At 40.8% G+C, this 26,752-nt stretch overlaps 2 long non-coding RNA genes across 3 annotated transcripts; one reads left to right on the plus strand and one right to left on the minus strand.

Moving 5' to 3' along the window:
* On the minus strand, positions 1–26,752 carry LOC134478713 (uncharacterized). The gene is made up of 3 exons (XR_010051497.1): positions 26,461–26,752; positions 16,638–16,785; positions 1–176 (listed from the first exon to the last, which is right to left on the minus strand). It is a non-coding gene; the product is annotated as an uncharacterized LOC134478713 (long non-coding RNA).
* LOC134478712 (uncharacterized) lies at positions 153–25,262 on the plus strand. Of its 2 annotated transcripts, XR_010051496.1 has the most exons (4): positions 153–288; positions 476–712; positions 8,792–8,888; positions 18,832–25,262. It is a non-coding gene; the product is annotated as an uncharacterized LOC134478712 (long non-coding RNA). The 2 variants fall into 2 exon arrangements; XR_010051495.1 differs by having other exon boundaries at positions 160–712.

Consider the following 26,752-nt stretch of genomic DNA (forward strand, 5'->3'; position numbering starts at 1 on the left):
GTCACCATGGATGTTCTTCCCACATGCTGAGCAGTTCCAGGGGTGTTGTGCAAATCTAGGGGCAGGAGGAGAGCAGCCATAGGTAGACGGTCTCCTGCATGTCCCTGGGATCCTGAGGACATCTTCACCTCCGAGCATCTGGATTCCTTGACTTTCATTGCTTGTTCTGTCAGCATCTGTAAAACATGTACCCTGAAATTACAAGGACCTGCGAAGCAAAGGAAAGTTTCCTGGGGCTGGGGTGGGTCCCAGTGCTCCTTTACACACTGAGGAACTGAGAAGCGGCAGGTATGTGGGAGCAGGGGGAGACCGCGGGCAGGGGGAGGTGCTGGGGTACAGGCTGCCCCAGCCCCATGGGTCTGTCTGTTCTTTCTGCTCAGCCCAGCTACCCACTGCTGGGAGGTGTGCTCTGTGTCACCCTCACCCTCTCCTGCAGTCCCCGATGGCGGACTCTGTCATTGTTCTTGCTTTACAGTTAAGGAAACTGAGGTCACAAAGTGACACCTGTGGAATCCTATCTCCAGCGCAGGGTGACTGTGGATTAGAGAACCTGAATGCATCATGGTTAGAACAAAGAGACTGTGTTTTCCCAGACTGAAATTGTAAGGCCCAGTGAGATAGTGACTCTGACAGATGCGACCGTCCATTAAAGGAAGTCAGCTTGCGCTTCGTGCTCCTACCTGTCTCTCAGGACTCAGTGTTTGAGAGTTAGGTAAGTCAATTCTGTCAGGCGTGGCATACTCTTTGCCCCTCCTCCTTCTGTTCTGCTTCCTCCGCAGTACTTTCTGGAACTCTCTAGCTTCCTGATCCTTTCTCCTCCTTTGACAGCCTGTGGCTTCAATAGGGAGGTGTAGCCACCCTGTCTTGTACTGCTAATGCAGGTGCTTCAAGCAGGGGCTAAGAGGTAATGGATAAAAAAAGAGCTGAGCTGGGTTAGAGATGCTAGGGGGCTGAGTGGAGGTGGACTGCAGAATTAAACAGGGCAGCAGGGTGGGGCAGGTTAGGCCTCTTTCCGACCATAGTGTCTGAGCAAAGATGGGAAAGGTGGGGTGTCTGTGTGCGCACACATGTGCACAGGTGCCTGTGAGTGAGTCTCACCACCCAGCTGCACTGTGAACTCCCAGGCAGGGATTGTGTTTTATATACTTGATATTCCAGTTCACAGTAGAGGCCAGAGGTGTTTTGTTGAATTCAGTGTGTATCAGATTTAATAAATTGCTACTAAGAGTGAATTAAGTATGAGTGAATAGTGGGGTGATTTATTTTTCCTTGAGAATGGCCCCTTCTCAGAAACATTATTGCTCTTCTCAGGCTGTAGAGGATATATGCGTTTAGTGTAGAAATCCGTGATAACACTAAGATCACTCATAATAACTCCAATTCCAACATAGTAATTCTCAGTATAACTCATGGCGTCACTGCAGTGCATTTTGGTGTATTCCTGTCTCTCTCACACATACACACCAACACACAACACACAACACACATCAGTTACAACAATCAGTATCGTGATTGGCAACGATAGGAAGAAATTGCAATGACTGGCCCATCAGGGCACCAGGCCATCATCGACCTTTGGTGGCAGGGTGGTGGGGACAGCCAGGGACACAGAGAAGGGCCCAGTGCAGCAGGAAGACACCCTTTGCTCACAGCGGTCCAAACTTGTCTGTGTGGACTGAACAGCAGGGCAGGGTGTGCTGCACATGTAACTCTGTCCCTTGCTTTTAACATAGCACAACCCCAGCATCACTCTAGGCCTTTAAGTTTGCAGTTTCTGATACATTTTTGTTGAGTTGTGAGATAAGTGTCAGTTAAAAGTTATCTAAATGTGGGGCCACGGATTTGGCCCCATGGCACAGGCACCTGCCTGGCAAGTGTGAGCTTGTGAGTTTGATCCCTGGTACCCCCCCAAAAGTTATCTAAATGCAGGAATTTTTATCTTTAGAAGAATAAACTAAATGAGCTGAACTTCCCATCATTGCCCACTGTATGATGTGTTGTTGAGGACCCTCATGTCTGTCCTGCACTTGCCTGGTAGAGTGAATTGTGATCAGGGCTGGGAGGGTGAGGAACGAGGAGAGGACAAGAGCAAAGTAGCATCACCTGAAGGCCTCAAGTCTTGGGTGCTTCCAAGCCATGTTCCAGGACACTTCTGTGTGTCATGAAGTTGCCCTAAGGTGTGGGGATGGCTGGGTCTCCTCTTCCACTGCTGCCTTCCTGTCTAAGATTTGTCTGCTTATAGCTGCTGCTGTCAGGGCCCAGCCAGTTGTCCAAAGCCAAAATGGAAAGCTCACATAGCTTCTGAAGAACTCTCTATGAGTAAATTATGTCCTCACCACAAGAATAGCTGCATAGCTGAGCAAACAGTGCTGCAGAATTTGGTATTTCCTCCTGTTAAAGACATTGGCAGTCCCAGAAAGATATATGGGATAAGGAGTGTAGGTTTATTTTATTTTGTGGGTTTTGGAATTAAACCAGCTGTTTAGAGCAAAGACCCTGGGGTTCTACAGATCAAAAGAGTGATTTAAATTTATTTGTTTAACAAATATTTATCGATAACCCACAAGATGCCAGGAACTCCCAGCTGCCCAGGATGAATGGTGCTGGGTAGTTGCCTTGGCTCCATGGCTGTATGAAAGGGGGACAGAGCCATGCTTATGTATTTCCATATTTCAGAAATGTGAATAAATGCATACAGTTGCTTCTCAACAAAATACTAATTTTATTTATTTTAGGTCAACAGTTGCTTCGTATAGGAGAGACCTTACTCTTATTCCCCAAAGTCTGGCTCTATGAGCTTTCACAAATTTATAGGTCTACTATGGACATTACAACCCCCACATTGTGTTTTCAGTCTTTCAGGAGGACAGTTTGTGATGTGCTGAGGCATTTGAGTAGGTAGAGAGTTTAGAGAATCCATGCAAAGACATATGCATTGTTTAATGGAGAATAAAATGGTTTCTTGAGGGAGGCCCACATGTGCCAATTCCGCTGCCCTGTGCTGGAGAATTAAGGAGGTTCTGGAGGCTGCACTCTTCCAGGGATTCTGAGCCACAGTCAGGCCTGCAATGGCTTCCTCTGTAGGTCTGTCTGTGTGCTGGGGTTTGACTGGGCACAAGACCTCCCCGGCTGCAGGATGGAACCAGGAAAGGGAAAGAGGTTGGATCCTCATGGATGTCAGGCATTAGCCTGCTTGGAGCTATGATGATTTCACCATTGGCTAAAGAAAGAGCTAAAGCAAGGTGCATTTCGTGTGTGTGTGTGTGTGTGTGTGTGTGTGTGTGTGTGTGTGTCTGAATGTGTTTTATCTTTTCAGACTTTTCCATTGCTACCTGATTGCCCTTTGATAATGTAGATGGAAGGGAAATATCTTTTGTTAAATAAAGCACTCCATTTGTGAACATATCCTCTGCTGTTAAAGAGTTCTTCAGAAAAAACTCAACTGGAATTTTTATTTCAGGCATTGTTGTACTCTTTGAAATGACAGATTACATCTTAATCCTGCGCACATTCTTACGGTGAGGATTCCATCTGGAAAGACCTTCCATGGAAACGTCTGGGCCACACATGTCCAACCAGTCCTTTGCCAAGAGCTTAATGGAGCACGCAATCATTGGGAAGAGCCATTGGGGTCCTCCAGAGAGACCAAGCATAGCCCTGGAGCCTCAGAGTAGCCTGGCAAAGGCATGGATGGGCTTCAGCTTCCCTCGCTCGAGCCATTTGCTTTAAATCATCACAGTTAGACACTCTTTCTATTTTTAATCCCACTAAGTTTGAGATGATTGAGGATATTTGACTTTGTCAGTTTTATAGTTTTCCTTTGGATTCTTCCCTGTCATTGAAGTTAATGACAGACGTCCCCAGAATTCTTTTTGCCTTTTTAATGTATTTTATTTTTATTTTCTAAATTTGTTGGATACAGTGTCAAAACAATGCAGTTAACATTTTCCTCTCCTTAATAATCATTTTTAAAATTAGTAAGTGATAATTGTACAAATTTATGGAATATAGCGCGTCATTTCAATACATGCATGCAATGTGTACTGAAGAAATCGCAAGGTAATGAATGTTTCAAAATCTCATTGATACTACTTTGTGTTTGGATTTTCAAGCTCCTGTCTTTCAGTTATTCATAAAATAAATCAGAGGAGATTTTAAGTGGCAGTCTTTTCACTGTGCTAAAGAACCCTGGAGCTTTATTACTTTTACTGAACTGTGTATTTGGGGTCCTGTTATCCCATTGCCCAGAATTAAAGTGATAATCGAATGGATCTGCTCTAGAAAACACAGTAAATACACATCTGGAAAATACTTCTTCCTAGGCCTTTCAGAGTCCAAAAGTCATAACTGATGGCAACTGAACCTTCCTTTGGGGCTTGTTACAGAATCATGGAGTGCCAGGAGTCTAACATGAAGACCATGTGGAGTCATTGTGTCATCTCATTGTTGAGAGGAGGAGAATTTGGAGAGGGCTAATGCTTATCCAGGGTTGTCTTAGTTGCTTTTCTCCTTGCTGATGTAATACAAAATTAGTGGAAATTTATTGAATCAACTAGCAGCCTGTTGCTACATTGAGATGGACTGAGCACATCTTGCCTGTCACCTAGTTAAGACTGCTAAACCCAGTCAGCCTCAGCCGTCTGTGTCCAGCTGCTTCTCACAGATAGCCACCAGGTCAACCTGACCCATGTCCAGGGGCAATATCTGTATTTCCCCATCTAAAAATATATCCTGTTTTTCCAACATGTTTCAAGGACTTTCTACCTAGGACAGACTGGCCCAGGCAAGGACACATTTAACTACCTTCAATATCCACCGCTCCTCACTTGAATTTTCCTGTTGAACAATTCCTTTTAAGTAAACCTGCCTAAAACAAATCTGCCTGACAACATATGACTTGAATCATGGAATGAATTATATAATAACTTGCTATCAGTTTATGTACTTCCTGGTTGCAAATACTATATAAACTAAACCCAAAGCTAACTCAGGTCTGGTGATTTGGAACTGGTCTTCCTGCCAGCCTGCTGGCATAATAGTTTGAATTCCAGATCCTTGGTGTAAGGTCTCTTCCTTTTGATTTGGTACCAGATTTCTACAACACTGAGACAAAATATCCAATATCCATGAGCTAAGAAAGAAAAGGTTTATTTAGCTCACAATTTGTAGAGGTTTCAGTCCATCATTGGCTGGTTTCAAAGCAGGATCGCTTGGCAGACAAGCTTCTTGGAGGAGAAACAGTTCATAACAGGCAGAAGGCAGCAAAACAAGCAAGCAAGACTTTAGCAACTTTTCCCCCCTTTTATATTCATTCGAGGCTACCAGGATTAACATGGTGCCAAACTAATCAGTGGAGTGACTTAGTAATCACTCACCTTTAATCCTACCCTTAGTATTAGCATTGCATCATGCGTCAGTCACACACTCTAGATTCAATCATTTCTGAAAAAAAAAAAAAACACCTAAAATGTGAGGCTTTGGGGGACATCTAAACACAAGTCATAATAATGAAGACAGAGCAAGCATATAGCAGGGTAAGTCCCTGAACACTCATTGATGTACTTTTCCATATTCAGCTCATGGTCACTGACTGCAGTCAGCTTGAGAGAGAGAGGACAAAGAGATATTATTTCTTATTTGACCTGAGAAACCCAAATGAAAGTTAAATCAACCTTGGAGTCTTTATGAACCACTTTAAGTAAATAAGGACTTTTGTTTAGTACTAATTGGTTCTTGGTCGACTCCTACCTTTGTTTATACCATCAGTTCTTAAACTTGTGGTAGTGTTGTTTCTCAAGGCTGCCACAAGCAATGAACCATTGCTCACAGAGATTCATTGACACTGAACTCATGATCAATAACACTGTAATTTATGCCTGAATGAAGCTTCTCTAGCTTTTTATTTTGGGGAGGGACATCATAGCTTTCTGTATTAGGAAAACTGAGGAACACTTTTCACTGTACACAGGGACTATCTTACATAGCAAAAAGCACCTATGTGGAAAACCAGCACCCAATGGCCTGTGAAAGGGGAGTGGTTTGGAAGACAAGAGCTGAAACAAGGAGCAGGGCATCGGCTTGTTCCTCAGCTGGGAATGCGCACACTGGGGACTCAGCATTTTTGCCACTCCATCCATGTCCATGGGTGATAAGCACAGGCAGTACTGATCTCTGGGGTACAGGACATGTTTAGTAGGTAACTGCGAATAGTGAATTGTGCGCAGTACAGGTTAATGCATACAGTACCTTGCGCATGTCACCACTCACTGTAATCTACTTCATTGATTTTTAGTCTCTGTTTCTGTTCCAAGGACTTTGTCCTTTACTCTGGGGTATGGTGATGGTGGCATCCCTTCCCCCAGAGTCCCAGGGGAAGCCATTGATCTGAGTGTTCTTACTTGCTGAGAGTGATGCTGTGAAAATGACTTCTGCCAGGACCTAGGTTCTGCGTGCCTCATCCTAGAATGACTAGTGGGTCCTTCTGTTGGGACCATGGTGCCCTCCACATAGACCAGCTTCCCATGGATGAGGAGGTGGCTTTGTATACACACTGGTCCTAGGGGCACTGCTACCATCTGTTTTTGCTCCCAGAGTTCTGTCTTCACCTCACTCAGAACTGCTTATCGTTCCCATCACTAAGCATGACCAGGCTGGGACCGCACATCTGCACCTCTGCTAGACCTTTCTTCTGGGCTCCAGATCTCCTTCTTCAATCTTCTTGGCCTTTTCACCAAAGGGACCCACTGAGATGTCAGCGTGTCTAAAGAATTCTCATTGCCTCCTGTCTCACCACAAAGCTTGCTACTTTCCTTCTGCTTGGGATCGTGGCTACTTGGATCATTGTTCAGTTGACCTCAGAAAATTGAATTATGAGAGTTATACTTAATTCTTCCCCCTGCTTCATCTCTCTGGTGAATGCCCTATGGATTTCCATAATGTCCACCTTCTTATCTCTCCATCTGTTCATGTCTCTCCCATGGGATGCAGTCGCTGTAGTCTGGTCCTTCTGCCCTCTCCAACTCTTCCAAGAGTTCTCTTAGAAACACAGACAAAACTATGTTATTCTCCTTCTTTGATCTTTCAGCAATTGCCCAATGATTATTAAATGCAGTTTAAATTTAATAACTTTTAAAAATAATTTGGCCCATTTTCTCTCATTTCATCTCCTATCACCCACCTCCTTTTATATCTACCACATTCTTTGAAGTCTTAAACCATTTCCTACCCTGCCTGCCTGCTTGCCCTGAATGTACCCTGTGCTCCCAGACCTGGATTGTGTCTGGAATGTTCTTCCTGCATGCATACACCTTGGGAGCACCTGCTCACTTCTCTCGCATGGCTCAAGGTTGACCTTGTGGGTGCAGTTTTTCTTCATGTTCACGATGAATTAGTTCTCTTGCCTTCACACTTGCAGAGACCTTAGAATAAGCCTGAATTATATTTTCTCATGTTGGAATTTTAAAACAGTGTATATAGTTTTGGACATGAACTTTTGATGCCTGAGGTACTTCAAGGAAGGCAAACTCAGTTGGCAATTCCACAAATTGGGATGCAACATTCCTTGACCTATGAATTTCCACAGTGTTTACATAAGGTGAACATCACAACTCTAGAGCTTTGTGGCTGCTTAGTAGCTATTATTTTGTGCTTTTGGAGGAGCCTGCTCCCTCTTCTCTTTCTTACTCTGTATCCCTTTCCTAAGTTCAGATTTAGAACCACTTTGAAAGCCTATTGCAGACTTCACACCTCTATTTGCTTATTACTTGGTTAAAATTTCTCTGTTTTTCTGTAGGAAATTTCCAAGGCATAGTTTTGAGAATCTGTTGTTGGCCTCCTCAACTTTTGGGAAAGAGCTACAGTACCATGGATTGGGTACAGCAGGAAGGGGGGCTAGTGTCAGTTGAGGGGCTTTGGCTAGCATGGAATCAGCCATTATGATCTCGTTATCAAAGCCCATCCTGGGATAGCAGAAACAGTGCAGGTGTGTCTGATTTCCACTTCATCTCTTGGGAAAAACTTTTCCTCTTGCCCTTCCTTTGTCTCCTTCCTCTTTGAGCCTTGAACCATTTTACAAAGCTTGTGACACGGTGGGCCTCCAAAAATGGGCATGTTGAGCTAAAACAGAATGAAGGCTTCTTCAGCAATTCCTTGGGGAGTCACTTTGCAAAGCTGAGTGCCCTCCATCCTATAGGGTAATCCCAAAAATAACCCTAGAAAAGCACTTATCTTTCACTTTTGTGTGTTTTACATCTTTGACCTGTCACTGAAGGACAATGAAGGGGATTTGATGTGCATTAGCTACTGGTGGTGGTCTCTGACACTGTTCATGTCCTGTGCTTAATGGGTTAAATCTTTGTAAAGCCTGGGCTTGGGGGGAACCTCCTTCCCCAGAGTCAATAGGCATTTGCCCCAAAGGTGTCTAGGTGGAAATTCAAATCAAAATGCATCACATATTTTATATGTCAGAACAGTGACTTTGCCTACGTTTATGTGACCTTGAATGTGCCCACAGGACAGTGATCTTTCTTGTGTACCATCTTCTTCTTGAACATCCTGTTCATGAATTGTGAGGTTCAAGACTCCCTTGAGAAACCAACTGTGATAGTAACTGTAGCGTCGGTTTGATAAGAAATGCCCAACTGAGTGGTTTAGCATAGCTCTGGGGGAGATTAAATGGATTTACTGAAGATGCAAAACCCACTCTGGGTGTGAGTCCACCAGCCAATGTACTCAGCCTGAACTGAATGAAAAGGATAAGGAAGAAGGAAGACCCACTCCTGTTTCTTCACAGGAGCTCCAGTTTTGGCCTTCACCGCGGACTGTTCCTTGCCTTCCATCCCCAACCCTCTGGCCTCCTGAAACAGACCTGCACAGGACTCGCTAGCAAGGTCAGTGCCTTTGGCTTGTGACTGGATCCTTTGGCTCTCCAGTGTATACACAGCCAGCCCTTTTGCACTCTCCCACCCTTGACTCTGCTTTAGAGTACAACGACAGCTACACCAACCTTGGAAAGGAAGATGTCCATTGAGAGAGTAAATGGCTGCACATCTCAGATGATGCAGAAACGCATTCATTTGTAATCAGAGAATGAGATGGTTTCTATAAGTCCTTTAAACTTATTTCACTCTATTAATTTTTTGATATTCAATTTATTTTAATATTTAATATTTATATTTTTCTAGTTTATATTTTTATTAATAAATATCCCTTTAGCAAAGTCATCTAAATATTGACTATATTCTACAGAAAAGAAATATCAGTCATATGCATGAGATGATTGTTTTGGGCCTTTTATTTTCATTCCGTACACTTTGTTAGCACCTGCCTTTCTAAAATTCAGGTAAATCAGCTGAATACTTTCCTTGTCTTGTCTTATCTTCTCTTGTGTTTCTCTGTCTCTCTCTGTCTCTCTGTATGTCTCTCTCTGTCTCTGTCTGTCTCTGTCTGTCTGTCTGTCTGTCTGTCTCTCTCTCTCTCTCTATCAGGAATTGAACCCAAAACCTCATGCAGGCACTGAGTCTCCTTGTCTTTCAACTCTTTTATTCTCTGATGTTTTTTTTTCCATATTTCAGGCAATATTTTAAAATATTCCTATAATCAATCATTCTCTGATTCCTTCAGCTTGTTCTACTCATTCAGCAAAGTTTCAAAGTGAAATAAAATTAAACAAATTCACAGACACTGCCAAATTCCAAACCTACTGACCTGGCCAAATGGAGTTAAAATGTTCTGGAGTGAAAACTTAATTTTTTTTTCGATTGGTTAAAAATTCTTTCCAAGGGATGTCAGATAAGTATTACAAGGGGAAACATTTTTAGGTTTCAACTAATTAACATTTTAGACAAATAGAAGTTTTTATGGTGGAAACTACTATTTTTATTAACAAAGAAGCAGAACAATAAATGTCAAATGAGCTGTAAGTAATCTATATATAATGGAGGAGGCATTTATAACTAATGATAAATCTATTGCATTAAAACTATTCTTTTTCAGTTTTTCTTACTGAAGAGAAAAAATTACTCCCTGCTTGTGAGTTTTATAGCTTGAGATGAAATGGAAATGTTTTACCTGCTATAGTGTACCTATTGGTCACAGGTTTTTATCTTAGGCTGGGCTCTCAACACAACTGTGACCAATCAAAAAGCACAGTTAAGATTTAGTGATGTCCTCCCTGTACCTAATTATGTGCTTTCTTTTAATCTATATTACATTTTCTACAGATATATTTTGGATCATTTCCACTAAGATCAATCAATTCATTTACATAGTAAAGCAAAACAAGTAGTAACATATCTCTTGTCAAGCCAACATTGTTGACATTACTCCTTAGTTAATTGGATTAGAGACTTGTGGGTTCTGAGGTACCAGTGCGTTCTATCTATCGATCAATGTACTTGACTGCATGGAAGACAGGAGGGTAGGCATACTGGGAGAAAGAAAGGAAGATTTAAGATGGTAGGGAAGGTATGTAACATACACAGCGAGCCACCATAGCGTGTGATAAGGGTTTGGTCTCCTCTCAGTTTATTTCCATTGAGGGAGGCAGTGTCAACCATGTTTAGTTTTGAAATAACTGATTAAGATAAATAAAATCCTTTAACAGAATTTTAAAATATTTCTAAAACTAAACTAAACTAAACTTTCTAAATAAAACTAAAGTAAACTTTCTAAATAAAACTAAAGCTAAACTTTCTAAACCTGTTTGGAAATAGATCATATTCTTTTTCAAATGCTATTTTCAAAAGTAAAGTGTATCTTGTTAATAAATACTAGCAGAAAATTTAAAAGGGATAATGATGAATTACTCTTCAGGCTTAGTTTCCTTCCTTACATGTAAAATAAAGTTAGAAACTAGATGATTTACCAAGTTCTCAGCTAAAATGGAGTTATACTTTAAAAAGCAGCAGTAAGAGGATTTCCAAAGGCATAGTATTTAAATAACTGTTTTCCTCTTGTGTGAGAAAAAGAAGGAATCATTACATTATGGATAGATAAAATAAGTTAAATATTAATACAAAATTCCACCTACATGGAATTTCGTGTTGTCAATATTTCACCATATAAATGAATGAAATTTAGCTAAGTGAAAGACTGAATTTCATTGTTTCCATAGCCTGCACGCCCCCGCCAAAAGTGGGCCAGAGGGTTCCATGTCTGTGTCTTTTTCTAGGCCAATCTTGATGTTATAGTTAACTATAATCATATCATTTGTTCGAATACTGCAGTTGATAGATATGGCCACTATCAACTAGTGTGACACCAAGAGAAAAAGATGTGTTCTATCAGAACTCCAGAGTGAATTACCAGAGGAATGGAGCCCTGTTCAAGAGATAATGCTAATCTAGAAATCCCAAAATTACAGAACAATTTACTTAGAGCCTTTTCCTGTTCGCTTCATTAATCAGAAAAAGAGCACTAAATCTGAACTAAGGACTATGGTTCATATAACAGGAAGAATTCCAGTTTTTCCATCTTTATTTCTATGATTGTACAAATCTAAATTAAAAACATTGAGAACTTTCAAAATGTTCATCATGTATTTTCAAGTTACAATAACATCTTAATGTAGTACGTTATGTACAGAAAAATGAAAGAGACAAGCTTAACACCAGCTTTATGAAATTAAGTAGAGACCTAACCACCAGCTTTGGTTTCAAGTTTTTGTCTTAAATATTAATATTCTAAAAAAGAAAACTGGTTGTTAGAGAAGCTCAGGAAATAAATGATTTTCCTAGCATATGCATATTTTAGGGCTAAAATCATAGACAACTTGCCCCTCACAACATGAAAATAATTTTACATATGTCTATTTAATGAAGTATGTTTTTGGAAACAATTTTATTTCTTTTCCAATGTCTCATCATGTCAAAACTATCCTCAAGTAAAATTTTCTTTTTTTTCTCCAATAAGCTGTCTCCTGTTTTTTCTTATCTAGACCTGATACTCTAAAAATTTGATTTTGCGCTCAGAAATTTCAAAGTATCTATTCTTCTACAGAAAGAAATACATAAGCAGGTATAATAAAATCTTGAGATATCAAAACAACTCAAGTACAGAGTTTTAGTAACTGAATGAACAGAGGCTCCACTAAAGTAGCTGTCTGTAGAGACTATGGATGACAGTATGCCTCCATTAAACAGTTTTGGGATGAATTTCAAAACCAGGGAAGGGGCAGTGCTAAAATTATTCGTGAAATTGTATAGTCTGCCTTTTGAATGAAATGTGTACTACCCAATTTAACCATCCACCTTGTTCAGCAGATTTGACTTCTTTTTCAGTCAGAACTTGGGCAGCAGGCATGTCACCCATTCATATATATATATATATGCATATGTATATGTATATGCATATGTATATGTATATATACAGTGTGTGTGTGTGTGTGTGTGTGTAACTAACTTTTAGTGAATTATTTACAAAAGATGTGGAAAGGATGATGGGAAACCACAAATGATGGGGAGCAGCCCTTCTTTTCCGTGAGTCTGAGAAGGGTACAGAGAGTGAGCTGCTGGTGGAATGCTGGACCTGCGGACTTGAAAGGAAGGCAATCACATCTCCAAGCTTACTTTCTTCTTTGTCTTCAAAATTCTAACGATGCTTCCTTTAGTGAGACTTGATGGAGAGCTAGAGAGCCGGTGAATGTCTTCTACCCCACCCATTTCAGCCTCTTGAGAAAGCCTGAATACTGATCCTCAGGGCCTGTTTATGACTTTCATCCGTTCATGGAAACTCAAGTATCTTTCAGGGGACTAAGGGAAGCGTGGGACACAGCTGCTGTAGGCAGTCCTAAACGGATGGTGCTTTGCACACACTGAGAACGTAAACTCACTGGAAAAAGTATGCAACCGACAAGTGAACTGAATATGTTTTAGTTCATTCATTATAATTCAGCCATATTCCTTTTATGACCCTTTAATATGAACATGTGTGAATGGTTATTGTCATATTCAAATAAGCTGTTTTAATCATCCATCAGCCTTCAGGTGGAACAAATGTATTTTTTTGTTGAGAATTATAATAGAGAATGGAAAAACACAAATGACAAGAGAGTATATGTACACACACAAATATGTGTGGAAGCATCCCTGCGCATACACGGATGAGTGGAACAGAGTTCTGAAAATCTAACTTGGGTTGGGGAATGTGGAGATTAAAACAAAAATTTTGTGCAATAATCCAAATCTTACTGCTTTTGGTAGTTTTTATTTTGTCCAACAATTTCAATGTCTTGGCACATTCAATGATGTCTTATTTTTGCTGGAGCGTAGAAGGCTGCTCAGTAATCACGAGTGCCAGGAATAGAAAAGACAAATTGAGCTGAGTGACTCTTGGACAGATGGCGAGTGTTGATCCCCAAGCCTTGGCTAGCTGAAGTGGGATCTCGATGATCTAAGCAGGCTTCAGCTTGTCTTGTACAATCAGGTCATCTATCATCCAATAGAAGAAACGGAATGTTTTCCTGTGAGTATCATGCCAGCTTTTGGTTTTATTATTTATTGTTCATGCCCATCATCCATCCCTATTCAATAAAAGTGGCTCAGAAGCATTAAATGAGATACCAGGATAAACCATGGGCTGCACATTGTCTCAGGCCCACAGAACAGAGTAAAGGATGATGTTAAGTTGGTTTTTATCTCTAATGAAAGTCCAGATGGTGTCAGTGGTACATTTGAGCAAATATTTGAGGGAGAAATTCTCACCTTACACACCCTGTTTCCAAAAACAAAGGTGAAAAAGACTAGTTCCCAACCTGTCTTCTGAGGGCAATGCCGCCCTGATGCAAAAACCTGTCAAAGGTCTGTAACAGAAACAACAATAAGAACAGCAGCAGTAGCAGCAAACCAGAAACCAAAACAAATAGAATCAAAAGAGAAAGAAAGAACTGTAGGCCCACAGCCTGTGTGAGCAAAGATATTAAATATTTAATAGTACATCAGCAAATTCAATGCAACATTGTATGAACAGTGGTAGACATCTCAGAAATGCAGAGCTGGCTTCATGTTTGGAAGTCAATCAATACAATTCAGCACATTAATAAAATAGAGAAGTGAAGCGAGGATCATTTCCATAGATGCAAAGTTGATCTTTATATGCATGATCTGAATCTGAATTCACACTGAATCACCATAAAATTTTCATTTACTTTTCTTTTAAATAAAGAAAGGAGAATAGAAAAGTCCATAATAGCATAGAAGGACTATATTTATTTTTGTAGTGCTGGGCATGGCCCCGGCTACACACTGAGCTGTATCCCCAGCTCTTTCATCTTTTATGTTTGAGACAGGGTCTCATTAAATTCCTGAACTGGCCAGGCTGGGTTTGAAATTGCAATCCTTCTGCTCCCCCCACTGCCAGAATGGTCAGGGTATAGAACTGCACTTCCATTCCTGAATTTATATTTAAAATTTTAAAGTAGAGGAAGTAAAATGATGACAATTGCAGCAATTCACACTTCAGAGATCAATTTGGACTTCCCCTGGGGTTAGCCACGAGCTTCACCTCCACAGTGCGCATACACCTAGAGTGTAACATTCACCATATCAACATCTACCCTGTGGGGGTGACCTTTCTCAGCAGCTTCCCAAAGTAAGGACTAAAGTCTGAGGGCCTTTTCACATAGTTAGTGTTAATTTAAAAAGGAATGAGAGAAGTGTCCGAGTGATAGGGGTAGCTCAATAAAAAGCAACTCATCTGTCCATCTATCCATCCATCCATCCATCCATCACCCATCCATCCATCTATCCACTGATTTAATAAATGATGTAGAATCTACTTTGTGCCAGGCACAAAATAGATGCACCTGCTCCCTGTATGGTGTGTGTGTTCCCAGGGAATTCCTCAGAGTAATAATATGCTCCTCTTTGGCTTGTGTGTCAGAAACCCAGTGCGTAAGTGTAGGGGAGGTTTTCGGTCTGCCATAGTTTAGAGAGTTTATGGCTGGGCTAGAATACAACTTCTTGCATTGTTCACTTTATTTCTGGCACAAGATGGTCCACTTTCTTTACCTTCCTTCACCTTTCCTATCACAGTACAGGCTCTGCCTGTTTCAGGAGTTGGTTCTACCCTCTGGTCCTGCTTCATTACAGTGACCTTGAAAGAATATTTCTTTCTCCACCCCAAGGCAATTGATTCCAGATGGTGATGCCTCGTCATTTCAGACTTATTGACAGAGACATTTTGTGAGTAGTTTTGATTATGTTATTGGTTCTGCACTGCCTGCTCAGAATTTTTGGGCAGAACTTTTAGGCCTTGCTTTTTCTTGGAAACTACATATTCAAGAAATTCTTTGATTTATCTTAGTGTCATGGAAGAGCATGGAACTTTTTCTAAATTTTTCTGTGGGTTTCAAAGAAATAATTTGGGAACTATTCAGGTAGCATAACAATATCTAACAGGAGTAATAACTGAAATTAAGCTGAATTCTCCAACAATTTGGATGGATACATTATTGTTTTGGACATTGGGCAGTCTGAAGATTGATACAGTTGACACATTTTACCCCCTAGAGACTGGTGCTGAAGTTGTTTATGAAATGATGTCTTCTACCGTTAATGCCATTGTTTTGCTTGTTAGTTACAGAATTTCTCTGATTTTTCTGAAGCTATTTAGTCAAAATATGAAGCTATTTTGCAAGGTTTATGAGACTTAACTGATTATGTATGGTTCTTGACTCCTAATGATTCTTGAAAATAGGTTCATAATGACTATGAGACTTCATCTTGTTGCAAGACTTCTTCCTCAAATGGAAATTTGTCTTTATAATACTACACTAGTTAGTTAAAGAACATTGCTCATTATGTTGAATATCGATTTCATCTTAATTACTTCACAGAGGTTATATTGGCTAATCATTCTATATTGGATTCTCTTCTGTATTCAAGAAGGTTTTTAGATTCATAATGACAGAGACAGAACCTTTTGTTGCGTGAGTTATTTTCTTAGGTAAACAATTTAATCCTTTATTATTTATTTATATTTTGTTCATCAGAAATAAAAATAATTGCCCTCTGAAAGCATTCAGTTTCTCTTCTAGATGTAGTTAATGTCATGTTCCTAAAAATTTTTTGGACGTTCTAAGGATAGGCGGTAAATGGGTGAGGAGTTAGGTAGCCCAAAGAAATTGAGTAAAGTGAGTCACTGTTATCATATATTTTTGACTATTTTTAAAATAAAATCTAGTTTATGATTCATGGATGAACCAAGCTAATGGAATTCAAGATTACTGATTGAAAGACAAGAAACTAGCACCTGTTGAAATTATTGTAATCTTCTAAGGACATTTTCATGAAGAATGATTTTTCCCATATTACAAATGAATAAAGTGATCATAACTTTCACCAGATCAGACATGTGCTTGGTTAGGTGCATGCCAGGTGTATCGAATGATGATATGAATGTCTGTATTTCTCTACAATCCCATGTTGAAGCATTAATCCCAAAAGTATTAGGAGGTGGCATCTTTAATTATAGATGAAGTTATGAAAGTAGGGTCCTATAATGGGATCAGTGTCCTTCTAACAAGAGACTGCAGAGTGTCTGCACTCTGCCACCTCCCTAGACGAGACTCCAGTGAGAAGGTCATGGTTAGAAAAGCTTCTTAAAGAATCACATTGGCCAGCATCTTGCTCTGTACTTACCAGCCTTCAGAACGGTGGGACATACATCTCTCTGGGTTAAGCCACCCATGTATGGCAGTTTCCTACAGCATTCCACGAGGACAGGTAACTTGTTTAGGAATGGTGATCCTGGTTTTGTTCAGGATGTTTCTTTTTACTTTAAAGATTGCTAGAAAAAAGAAGAGGAAATTACTTGACTGTTGTGACTTGGATAAACATTGTGGAGTTTATCACTCTTGGAAAAATCATAAGAAATGAGCAATTGTATTAGAAAAGAAAAGAAGGAAAGGAAAGGATCAAAGGTCTCCAAGGTCTCCTGCCTGACTTTTGGAAGAAGACTGAAGCTGGTACATGGTAAACAAAACTTCCTGTCTGGAGGCTGCCAAGGATTCCAGGAAGATTACACTGGTTTTTTGCTCTGATCAATGCAGGCTCTGCTGCTCAAGGAAAAGACCATATAACTACATAACTCCTGATGCCAGCCCTGTGAACTTATTGCATGTTCCGTATGGGTCTTACGTGATCTGAAAAAAAATTGCCTGTTCAGATTGGGCAATGAGTCCTTTTCAAGTACACTTTTCATACACATTCCTCAGAACTCAGTGATTCTGCTCTTTTTTCTCTTCTGTGATTCGATAAGCAAAAGGATGTTCAAAATTAGATTTTGTACTAATGTGACACTCTGTGGTTTCTTTCTCTCTCTTTATCCTTTTCATTGTTGTTAACAGATCATTGTCAAGCTATTTTCCAGTATATCTATGTTACCATTCAAGTGTGTCCTCATTAAGTTTCTGTGTGTTGAAAACTTAATGCCCAAATTCATATGCTAAGGCAATCAGGAGGCTAAAGCATGAGGGTGGGTCCCCTGTGATGGCATTAGTGGCTTTATAAGAAGAGTAACAGAGACTTGTTAGTTGCTTCCTCTGACTCTTCTGGTGATGCCCTTTGCTATATTGTCATGCAGGAAGACACCTGCACAGATCCTAGCACCATGCTCTCAGATTCCCCAGTCTCTAGAACTGAGAGCTATGTAAACTTCTGTTTCCGTATTAGTTACCAGTCTCAGGCATTTTGTTATAGTGACAGAAGCATAAAACAATCTGCTATTTCTAATTCTTGAGATTCCAATTCTCTTATTATTCAATGGTTTGCTTTCTCTCATGGTTGGTTATTTTTATTGTTAGTTCATCTACAGCTGAGGTTGTTTTTAGAGCCCTTTGCACCATGGATCATTGAGTTATTCCTGTAGAGTAGTTTGCACATTTCAATGTTTTAGCTCATTTTTAAATGTTAATGTGTCATTCTTAGATGTCTTGGGAAGCTTGGAGTAGAAATCAAACCCCACACTGAGCATGAGCCGAGGCCAAGGACTCACATGTCTCACATGATGGCTAAGGTAGTTTAAGGAGAAAGTGAGATTCTTGTGACTCACCCAGGTCAATGGATAAAAGTGTTCTCTTTCCCACCTTGAATATGGAGTGACATGCAAGATTCTCCACTATTTTTAGAAGGCTGAACTCAGGCCCATTTCTAGGTTCCTTGATCTTGAATTCATATATCCTGACTCTCCTGCTGGTAGACCAGATCTGAACCTCTTGGGGTGATACATGAGACAGATTTCCCATGAGTCACTTGCCACCAGCTCATTTCTTTGGATTGTAGTCTCACCATTTTCTGGGACCTGGGAATTTTTCTTGTTTCACTCTTAGATTATTATTATTTTTGTTATATTTTTAAGTCAGCATTTATATATCTTTGAAGGATGGTATTCTCTATGCCAACTCAATCTACTGCACTGGTCTCATGCTTCCTGTTGCTAAATGTGTAATATTTTAGATGCTCTGGCTCCTGTTGATTTTTCTGAAGAGCTTTTCATGCTAATCGCATAGTTGCACTTACAAGATGACCATATATATATAATATGAAACTACGCATGTAACATTACATGAAACTATGTGTATAATGTACTGGCTCATTAAGAAATAACTTCTTTAACCACTATTGTGGTAAGGTAGCTGTTAAATCAGAAACCACTTTAGCTTAGAAAATGATGGGGAATATATTTAGGCTCAGAATTTATAAGAAGGCTTTGGAAAGGTTGAAAGCACAATTTGCAGCGTGCCTAAGGGTTGAAAGTTGTATTGACTCTTTAGAGCAATGAAACTTTGGCAAACCATATATTTTAATGAGGCTCTTTTTTTTCTTTTTCCCTCAGAGAGAAGACTGGAGTTCTACTTGCTGTATATAAAACCCCCTATAACCTCTTAACAGGTGTTCCAAGGATACAGAAAACTACTGTTCTGCTCTCCTTTGAGACATCTTGCATGTCACAGAGTTCAGATCCAACCACAAGGGTAGAGGCGGGAATCGCAGAATTAAATTGGTCCCTTTCTCCAGCTTCAGAGCCAGAAGAGAAAGTAGATTGCCATTTGGATATGGAAGCAAGTGGTTTTGAGAACACTTTTTATTAGATCTCATCTGTGTCCTTTTCTGTTATTCATGGTCTCCTGAGGGAGATTTTAATGTTTCTGTATAGATTTAGGTCATTTGCTTCCAAGTAAACTTTATTTTTTAAGATTTTGCTCCATGAAAAGTTTTCCCTGCTAGACTTCCTAGAAACAATAAAATGCCAACAAATAAGGAGGATCAGAAAGCTGCAGTTCTCTGGAACAGGCTCTTCCAGGACAGAACAGAAACCATATGTCTACTTCAAGCATATTTGGAAAAAACTCCCATCATGTTTTCACTCATCTTGAGGTTTCGTGTAGTTAATGGGAAGAGGAAGGCTAAAATAACTGCATAAACCTGAAGAAGATTCTTGACCTGCTAAGAATTTCTCTTCAGATGCAGGAAATGAGATTATCATATTTTTGGAGGGGTCAGCACTAGGGGAAGGATTAGAAGAGCGTGCAGCAATTAAAATAAAAGCAGAGGAAAAACACAGCACACCCCTTCTTCTGCCGTGACACCTCGTAAAAGCAAAGTCCCAACCCAAACAATGAAAACCCAAGAGCTCTAAACAAAATCTAGTACGCTGAAAGGTCTCAATAAAAATATGTAGCACTATATATTTAAAAAAAGGAGAGCAGGATGTTTTCAAAGCTGTAGAACATCCAGCCAAGCAGGGGGAGACTATAAAAATGTACAAAGGGTAAGGTCCTGTTGGAACTGTAAGTTTTCCTACAAAAATCCTTGAAGAGAAGGTCTCTGATTCCCTTTCCATAGAGAAAGGCAGCTCAGAAGGTTTCAGTTTCTTAATTTTCAAGTTCAACAGTGAGCGAGCTACATGCTACATCTCTCTTTTAAAGCACCCATGGCGTGCTTGCATAAGAAAATCAAGTGAAGTTTGTTCTGTGCTACCTACTACAGAGCATGGTGCTTGCTTTATCAGGTTGGTTGTATTTTCATTATTAATCAGTACCATTTTTGTCTCATCCCCTGGTCTATTTCCTATGAATCAGAGAAATAATTGCTTTTCATTTCATTTTCTTGTTTCTTTGAAAAGAAAGACGACAACTGGTAGTTTTGTCTAAAATTATGGTAAGGTGATTCTGCGGTGATGCTGTTGGAAAAGGGCTGTGTTCCAGGTATCCCCTATGATAACAGCAAAACTTGCCAAGAGAAGCATCTTAAGAAAGAGTGCAGTTGAATCCTCTAGTTTTCTCCAGCCTGAGAGGGTTATTCTTTAAATAACAAGCTTTTCCATGTGCTGACTCAGGTGCAAAGTTGGATTATGAGGTACATGTTCTTTCTCTCATTTTCAAAAATCAGCTGCTTATTAAATTACAATAAAAACTAATATAAATAAAAGTTGGGGTGTGTAATTTTATCCCCATTGTAAGTATTTTTTCTACAATTCCCCAGCTAGAATTTTGGGATGTCCCTATCTCTACGTTAATTTTCCTTTTCCCTTGGATAAAAACCTCATGGTTTCGCTGGAATGGTACAAGAAGCCTTTCCTCTGTGTTACGATTGAAGGTGCTATGTGACCCAAGAGAGAGGTATTTGCTGTCTTCTCTGAAACAATACAGTGCCTCTCATAGCCTAGGAAAATTTGAATATAATAAGAATGAACACAGGGTCTCAAGACTTCTTACTACCCCAATATTTTCTATTTGGGATGGCCATTTTTCCAGTGGATGTATCATGGAGTGAACTTGGAAAGCATTGCCAAATTACATTTGTGAAAAGAGATGTCCTGTTCTGGGTAGATGTTTAGTAATATTCCTGGCTTCTAGCCACTGAATGCCAGTAGAACCTTCTAACCATCAGGAAAGGGATTGGCTTCAAAGTGGAATCATTTGTGTCAGACTCTGGCAAAACAGAACTCAGGAAAGTATCCAAAGAGGAGCCTGGTTATCTTCTCCATCAAAGCTTTCAACATGGTCTTGATAGTCACAAATCTGAAGTGTATATATCAATTTTAAATATCTTTCTATCAAAATTCTACAATTTACTCAAAAGCACAATGTTGGTCTCAAAGAGACAGTGGCCTGGAGGCTAATGAAAGTAGGGCGATATTTCCAGGAGAAGAAAAAGGCAGAGCACAAGGCCACTTAGGATTTTAAAAATAAAATACATGCATGGACAGTGTGAGAATGAGCTTGTGATGGCTTTATCTAGATGTTTGCCCAAAGCCTCATGCAGTTATAGGTGGGGAGTTTTGAAGGTGGCCGGATTAGGAGGTGAGGCTGGGAGTAAGGATGTGGGGCCCAAATTAAGAGTGTGATGCTGGGGCTAAGATGGTCTCATACTGGGTGTGGGTGACATCACTCAAAAGGCAGGCAGCCTGGGTGGAATTCAAGGGGCAGAGAGAAGCTGCTGCTGCTTCACTGAGTTGCTGGCTTCTGCCTGCCCTGCCACTCCATGGACTGTTTCTCCTTTGCAGTGTCCCTGTGCCATGTGCCACCCTGCTTTGCAGCCAGCTGACTATGGACTGAAACCTCCTCAAACTGTGAGCTAAATAAACTTTTCCCCCTTGAACTTAGAGTGCTGGATATTTTAATTGGTGGTTAGACAACACTATCTAATCACCTATTAAGATAAGAAATTGAGGTCCAAGAAGTCAAATGATCACTTTTAGAACTTCCCTTACATTTTGTGTTTGATTAGGCACTTTTGTGAATGAATCCAAAGGATGATAATTGCTCCAAGACATAAAGGAAATGATAAATAGCAATAATCCTTCATCTCTGCACTTGCCAATACCCCACAGATAGCTACGAACATCATGTCTGCAGCTCATTATGCAGAATGTTTATCTTCTTAATAATCTCGTGCTGTTCTTTGGGAAGAGCTGGTTTCTCCAGCAACTTACTTAGCCTTCAGCAATAAGATTCATTTTTATAGTATTTGCTCCACAGAACTTACCCCACAGTTGAAATGCTACATGTGGAGCTTGTGTTCTTTTGGTCATAGATGTCCAAAGTTAAAGGGGGGAAGAGTAGAGTTCAAAGCTTAATACAGTGACTGGATTTTATTTGTCAATGGCTTAAAGTTTTGTAAGCCTTTTTATATTGGGAACAGGAAACCTGCCGGGATTATTGCCTCTATTTGGTGAGTGGACACAGCAAGACTTTCTTTAGTCTGACAAGTAATCAGAAATTTTGATTTTTCAGCTTATAAAAATACCTTAAAAAAAGAAGTATTTTTTTCAAAATATTTTGAACAAAAGGAAAAATTTTAAATTTTAAATGGTTATCTATGTGCTTATTTCTATCTTGCACTGGTTCTCAACCAGGGTCAAACTTACCCTCCAGGGGACATTTAACTATGATCAGAGGCATTTTTGATTGTCATGACTGGTGTCAGTCAAATAAACAAACAAGCAAACAACTCAAAACTACCACCACCACCACAACAAAACAGACATGTATGATGGTGCGCTTTGTGATCCCAACACTCTGGATTACAAGGGTTATAATTTTGAGCCCAGCGTAGGCCATTTAGTGGCTCAGGACCCTGTTTCAAACTGAAAAATTTAGAAAAGGGCTGGGGATGTAGCTTAGTATGAAGGCCTTGGGTTCAGTCTCCTGTATTGCCAAAAAATAGTCAAACAAACAAACATAGAGATGAATCTCTATGCAAAACAAAGACAAATGGAAATATCTAGGGCCACAGGTACAGGCTGAGGTTGTCTCTTGTATGTTTGAGAACAAAGGAAAGAAAGAAAGATGAGTTTGTTGGTTAGGAGAACACTACATAGGGTGTTTCTAAAGCAATCTATTGGCACTTTTGGCATCACTGAGAGCAAGTGAGCCTGGATGGGGTGCTGCAGTTACTATGTAAAATGAGCCCAAAGCTTGAGCTGCCTCTTTCCTTGGATTGAGTTTGAGAATGGTTGGGTGAGTGTTCTTGCAGAACTGCCTCGCTTCCTTGTGTTGCTAGCTGTCTTTGGGAGCCAGTGTGGTAAGCTGCACTCTGAGATTCAGAAAGTTTTCCCGCTGTACTTCCGTCATCAGGCAAATCACGCCTAAGACTCCCCCTTCTCGGTCTTCCCTGACTCCATCTGCCAGACTTTGACATAGCAGCTCCACTTTGAATCTGAAAACTCACTGTGGTGGGATGGGCTTCTTGCACCTGATTCCTGACAGTGATCGGGAAACACTGCTACAGACCCACAGGCACAAGAAAGTCAACCCTTTCCCTTAGCAAAGAGTCACATGACTTAAATGGTGGTATTTCTGGAGCTAAGAAATCTTGTATAACTCTTTCCTCTTTCTTAGAATTTTAGCAGTTTGGATGGCTTACAGTGGCTGGACATTCATTTATATAACATGGCCATTTGCTAATGTTCTTTACCCTTTTACATATTAGAGAGGCGGACATTAGTCAAATCTTGTGCCTCCTTCTGACTGCCCAAGACATAACCCTGGGAGCTCGAAACAATAATGTACATTATGCAACTGCAAACCATGTATGTGAGACTTAAAAAGCAAAAGAATATTGCCAGCCTCTTACCCTTCTTTCACCCCCAGTAAATGCAGCAGATTCTTCCTGCACTACCACAAGCCTTGTAGTCATGAAAAACGAACCAGAACGAGGAGGAAATAGACTCCATTCTCCTCCTTGTCTTAAGCCTGTAAAACTGTATTGCAATTGGGACAAAGTATTCTGCCTTTATGACCACTTTAGTTTACTACAGAAGACAAACGTTGAACATCTTTATCTGATTTAGCCACTTGTCCACTGTCCAGGTTTGGCTGATGACTGGAGCATGTTTGCCCTTTCCCACATGTTTGAGCAGAAGAGGAACAGATGCATTTGTCTCCTTGCTGCACTCTGAAGAGTTCGTTTGTAGTTATGCTGGTGTGTGCCATCTTCCTAGGTCTGCGCGTGTCACCATGGAATCACGCAGCTCTATCACTTCTGTAAAAGTGTTCTTGCACACAGGCATAGCTCCCTTGGTTGCTAGCTGTCTTTGGGAACTAGGGTAGTAAACCACGAACTCTTTTCTTCTTCACTTTCTCCCGTTTTTCTTTCTTTTCTCCTTCTCTCCCTTTTCCCTTCCCTTCCCTTTCCTTCCTTCCCTTCCTACTTCCTTCTTTGTTCTCAAGTCCATCTAGATCTCTGTAGCATTTGGCATAGCTGATGTTGAGTACCCTTTCCTCAGTTTTCCTTCCACTTTTTCTCTGGCCCTTTATTATCAGTTCTTCCATCCCTTTTGCCACAGGTCTTTCTTAACCAAAGTTCTATTGTTAGACTTCATCTGTGTTAGCCAGCTTCTCTGTGACAGATATCTCACTTTTCTGATCGCTTACACCTTATCCACTTCCTGAGGCGCTGATCCCATATAGACAACTGACTGCCAGAAACTCACTTGGTTGTCAGTGTGAGCAACACAGAAATCTTCCTTCCCGCAAGCCAGCTCCTCCTTTTGACTTTTCTGTATCGCTAAATAGCTGAGTTCTCCAGTTTCCCAGGTTCAAGAGCTTGGTATCACCTCCAGCTCTTCTTCGTTTACTGTCTCCTCAGCCGATAAATCTTCAAACCATGTGGAGCTGACTTCCACATTTTTTGCGGGAGGTTTTATTTTGTCCATTCCGTCACCCATTCCTGCCCAGCATCTGAAGGACACTTTGCACCGCCCCTGCCTTCCTGTTCTAATCTGTTTATGTTTTTTAATCAAAATATCTTTCCCCTGATCATTTCCTTCCTAAACTCAAAGCCATCAGCTGTTCCTCTGGAATGAGGGGCACAGCATTTCGGACTCCTGACCCACACACAGGAAGCACAGCCCAACGCCTCCCACAGATTTTACTCTTGGGGTCTGGCCTGGTGCAGACACAGACTACCACCTCTGCCGCTGATGTTTATGTTTTATCAGCTCCATCTGAGATACCCCTCATTCACCAAGCCCTTCTGCATTTCTCCCCTTACAAGCTCCAGTGTCTCTCACTATCTTTGTAAGGCACTGTGCCTGTTGGGTGTCTATTCTTGCTGCTAGGTTTTGTAATTTTTGTCACCTCCCTCTCTTAGATTATGCCATATCTTCCAGGTCTCAGCACCTCTGTTCCCTAGCACAGTGGTTTTGGGTGTGGGGTTAGGGGTCTGTCCTGAGAGCGCCCATAGTTGGGCACAGCTCCTGTGAGGGATGCAGTGCCAAGCCAGCCCTGGAAAAAGGGCAAGACCAGGGCAGAAGTGCAAGGTGGGCAGTGGTGAGAGGAGGGAGGGCGGGCCACTCTCAGAAGGAGCACTGAAGCTCCGTGTGCGCGCTGTCACGGGCGTATCTATCTACTCACTGTTCAGTCCTGTTACAGAGGGGAACGCACACCCTGCACATATGCACAAATTAGAATGTTCCCTTAGTCAGTGTTTTGTAGCTTTTGAAAATTAATAGATTAATGCTATTTTTCTGAGGGACAAATTGCATCCAAGCTGACTGAATCAGCTTCTTGGATGGCAACATAAGCACAAACATCTGCTTCAACAGGAGGTTATAGGAGTCAAGAGCATCCCAAGGGGCTCAAATTCTGGCTCAGCTTCTTCTTGTGACCTTCCTGTGATTTAGTGTCTCTGGGCTTAGCAATAATAGCAAGTCTTTCCCAAGGTTGAGAAATGCAAATTGAAACTTCACTGACATCTACCTTGCTGCCCCTCCACCCTGCCAGCTCCATCCCCCAAAGTGGTAGAGCATTAAATCACTGTAATACTTGTATAGCCCTATTTATAGCAGCACAATGCATAATAGCTGAGTCAGACACACAAACTTAAACATCACAGTTTCTGTTACCTAAGAAATGCAACAAATCAAGGAAGAGCAAAATACAAGAACAATAACAGGAAACGGAGATGGATCTTTTGCTAAAGGAAGCATTACCTTCATGCACCAATTTCCCGTTAGCAATGTAATCATTACGTACAGTGAACACGGACAGCACAAAAATAAAAATCGAGAAAGAGAAGAATTCGCTGAATGATACTATGTGAGGAGTTAAGGCTGAGGTGGAGACGCTGACCATGCTCTGTAGGGATTGGTTAGCACTGTTATCACGGAGGATTAACCATGACAATGAACTCACCATTACTGTCAGTGGGTGTGGCCTACATCATCACACAACTGTGTGCACATGCTCCTGAGTTAGGGGTGTGCATGTGTGCGGACGTGTGTGTTTCACCCTTGCCTCCATAGTTAGCTGTGGTTAAATATATGTTCTCTGCAGCCACCTTGTCCCGAATTAAATCCTGGATCCTAATGCCCCACGTGTGAGTCTAATGACAAATTACCCAATCTCTCTGTTCATCAGTATCCTTAACTGTAAAGAGAGCTCAAGAACAACAACAATACTGTAAAGGTACGTCCTGCATGGTGTAGTTTTGTAGCATAAATGAAACCTATTTTTACCAGTGGCTTGGTGCAGTGGTACCTCAGTAACTGTCTGCTGTTCCTTATTAGCTCTTGATGGTGGCAGATCCGTGTAGCTCAGACCTGCCGGCAGCAGCCTGTCCAACCCCAGGTTTCGCCACACTGTCTGACCTTGCCTGTCCCTTCTGGCTAGTAAAGCTGTTGGTGACAGACTGAATAATAAGTCACAGGCTTGGGGTTAGCTAATTCTGTGCATAACATGCAAGCACTTAATACTAATCTGGACTTTTCCCACCCTGGCTAATCATTACTTCTCAAAAATGCTGACCCA

The sequence above is a fragment of the Cavia porcellus genome, unplaced genomic scaffold, assembly GCF_034190915.1.
Source record: "Cavia porcellus strain 051 isolate PalLab524CR breed Dunkin Hartley unplaced genomic scaffold, mCavPor4.1 scaffold_14, whole genome shotgun sequence".
In the NCBI taxonomy this organism is placed as follows: domain Eukaryota; kingdom Metazoa; phylum Chordata; class Mammalia; order Rodentia; family Caviidae; genus Cavia; species Cavia porcellus.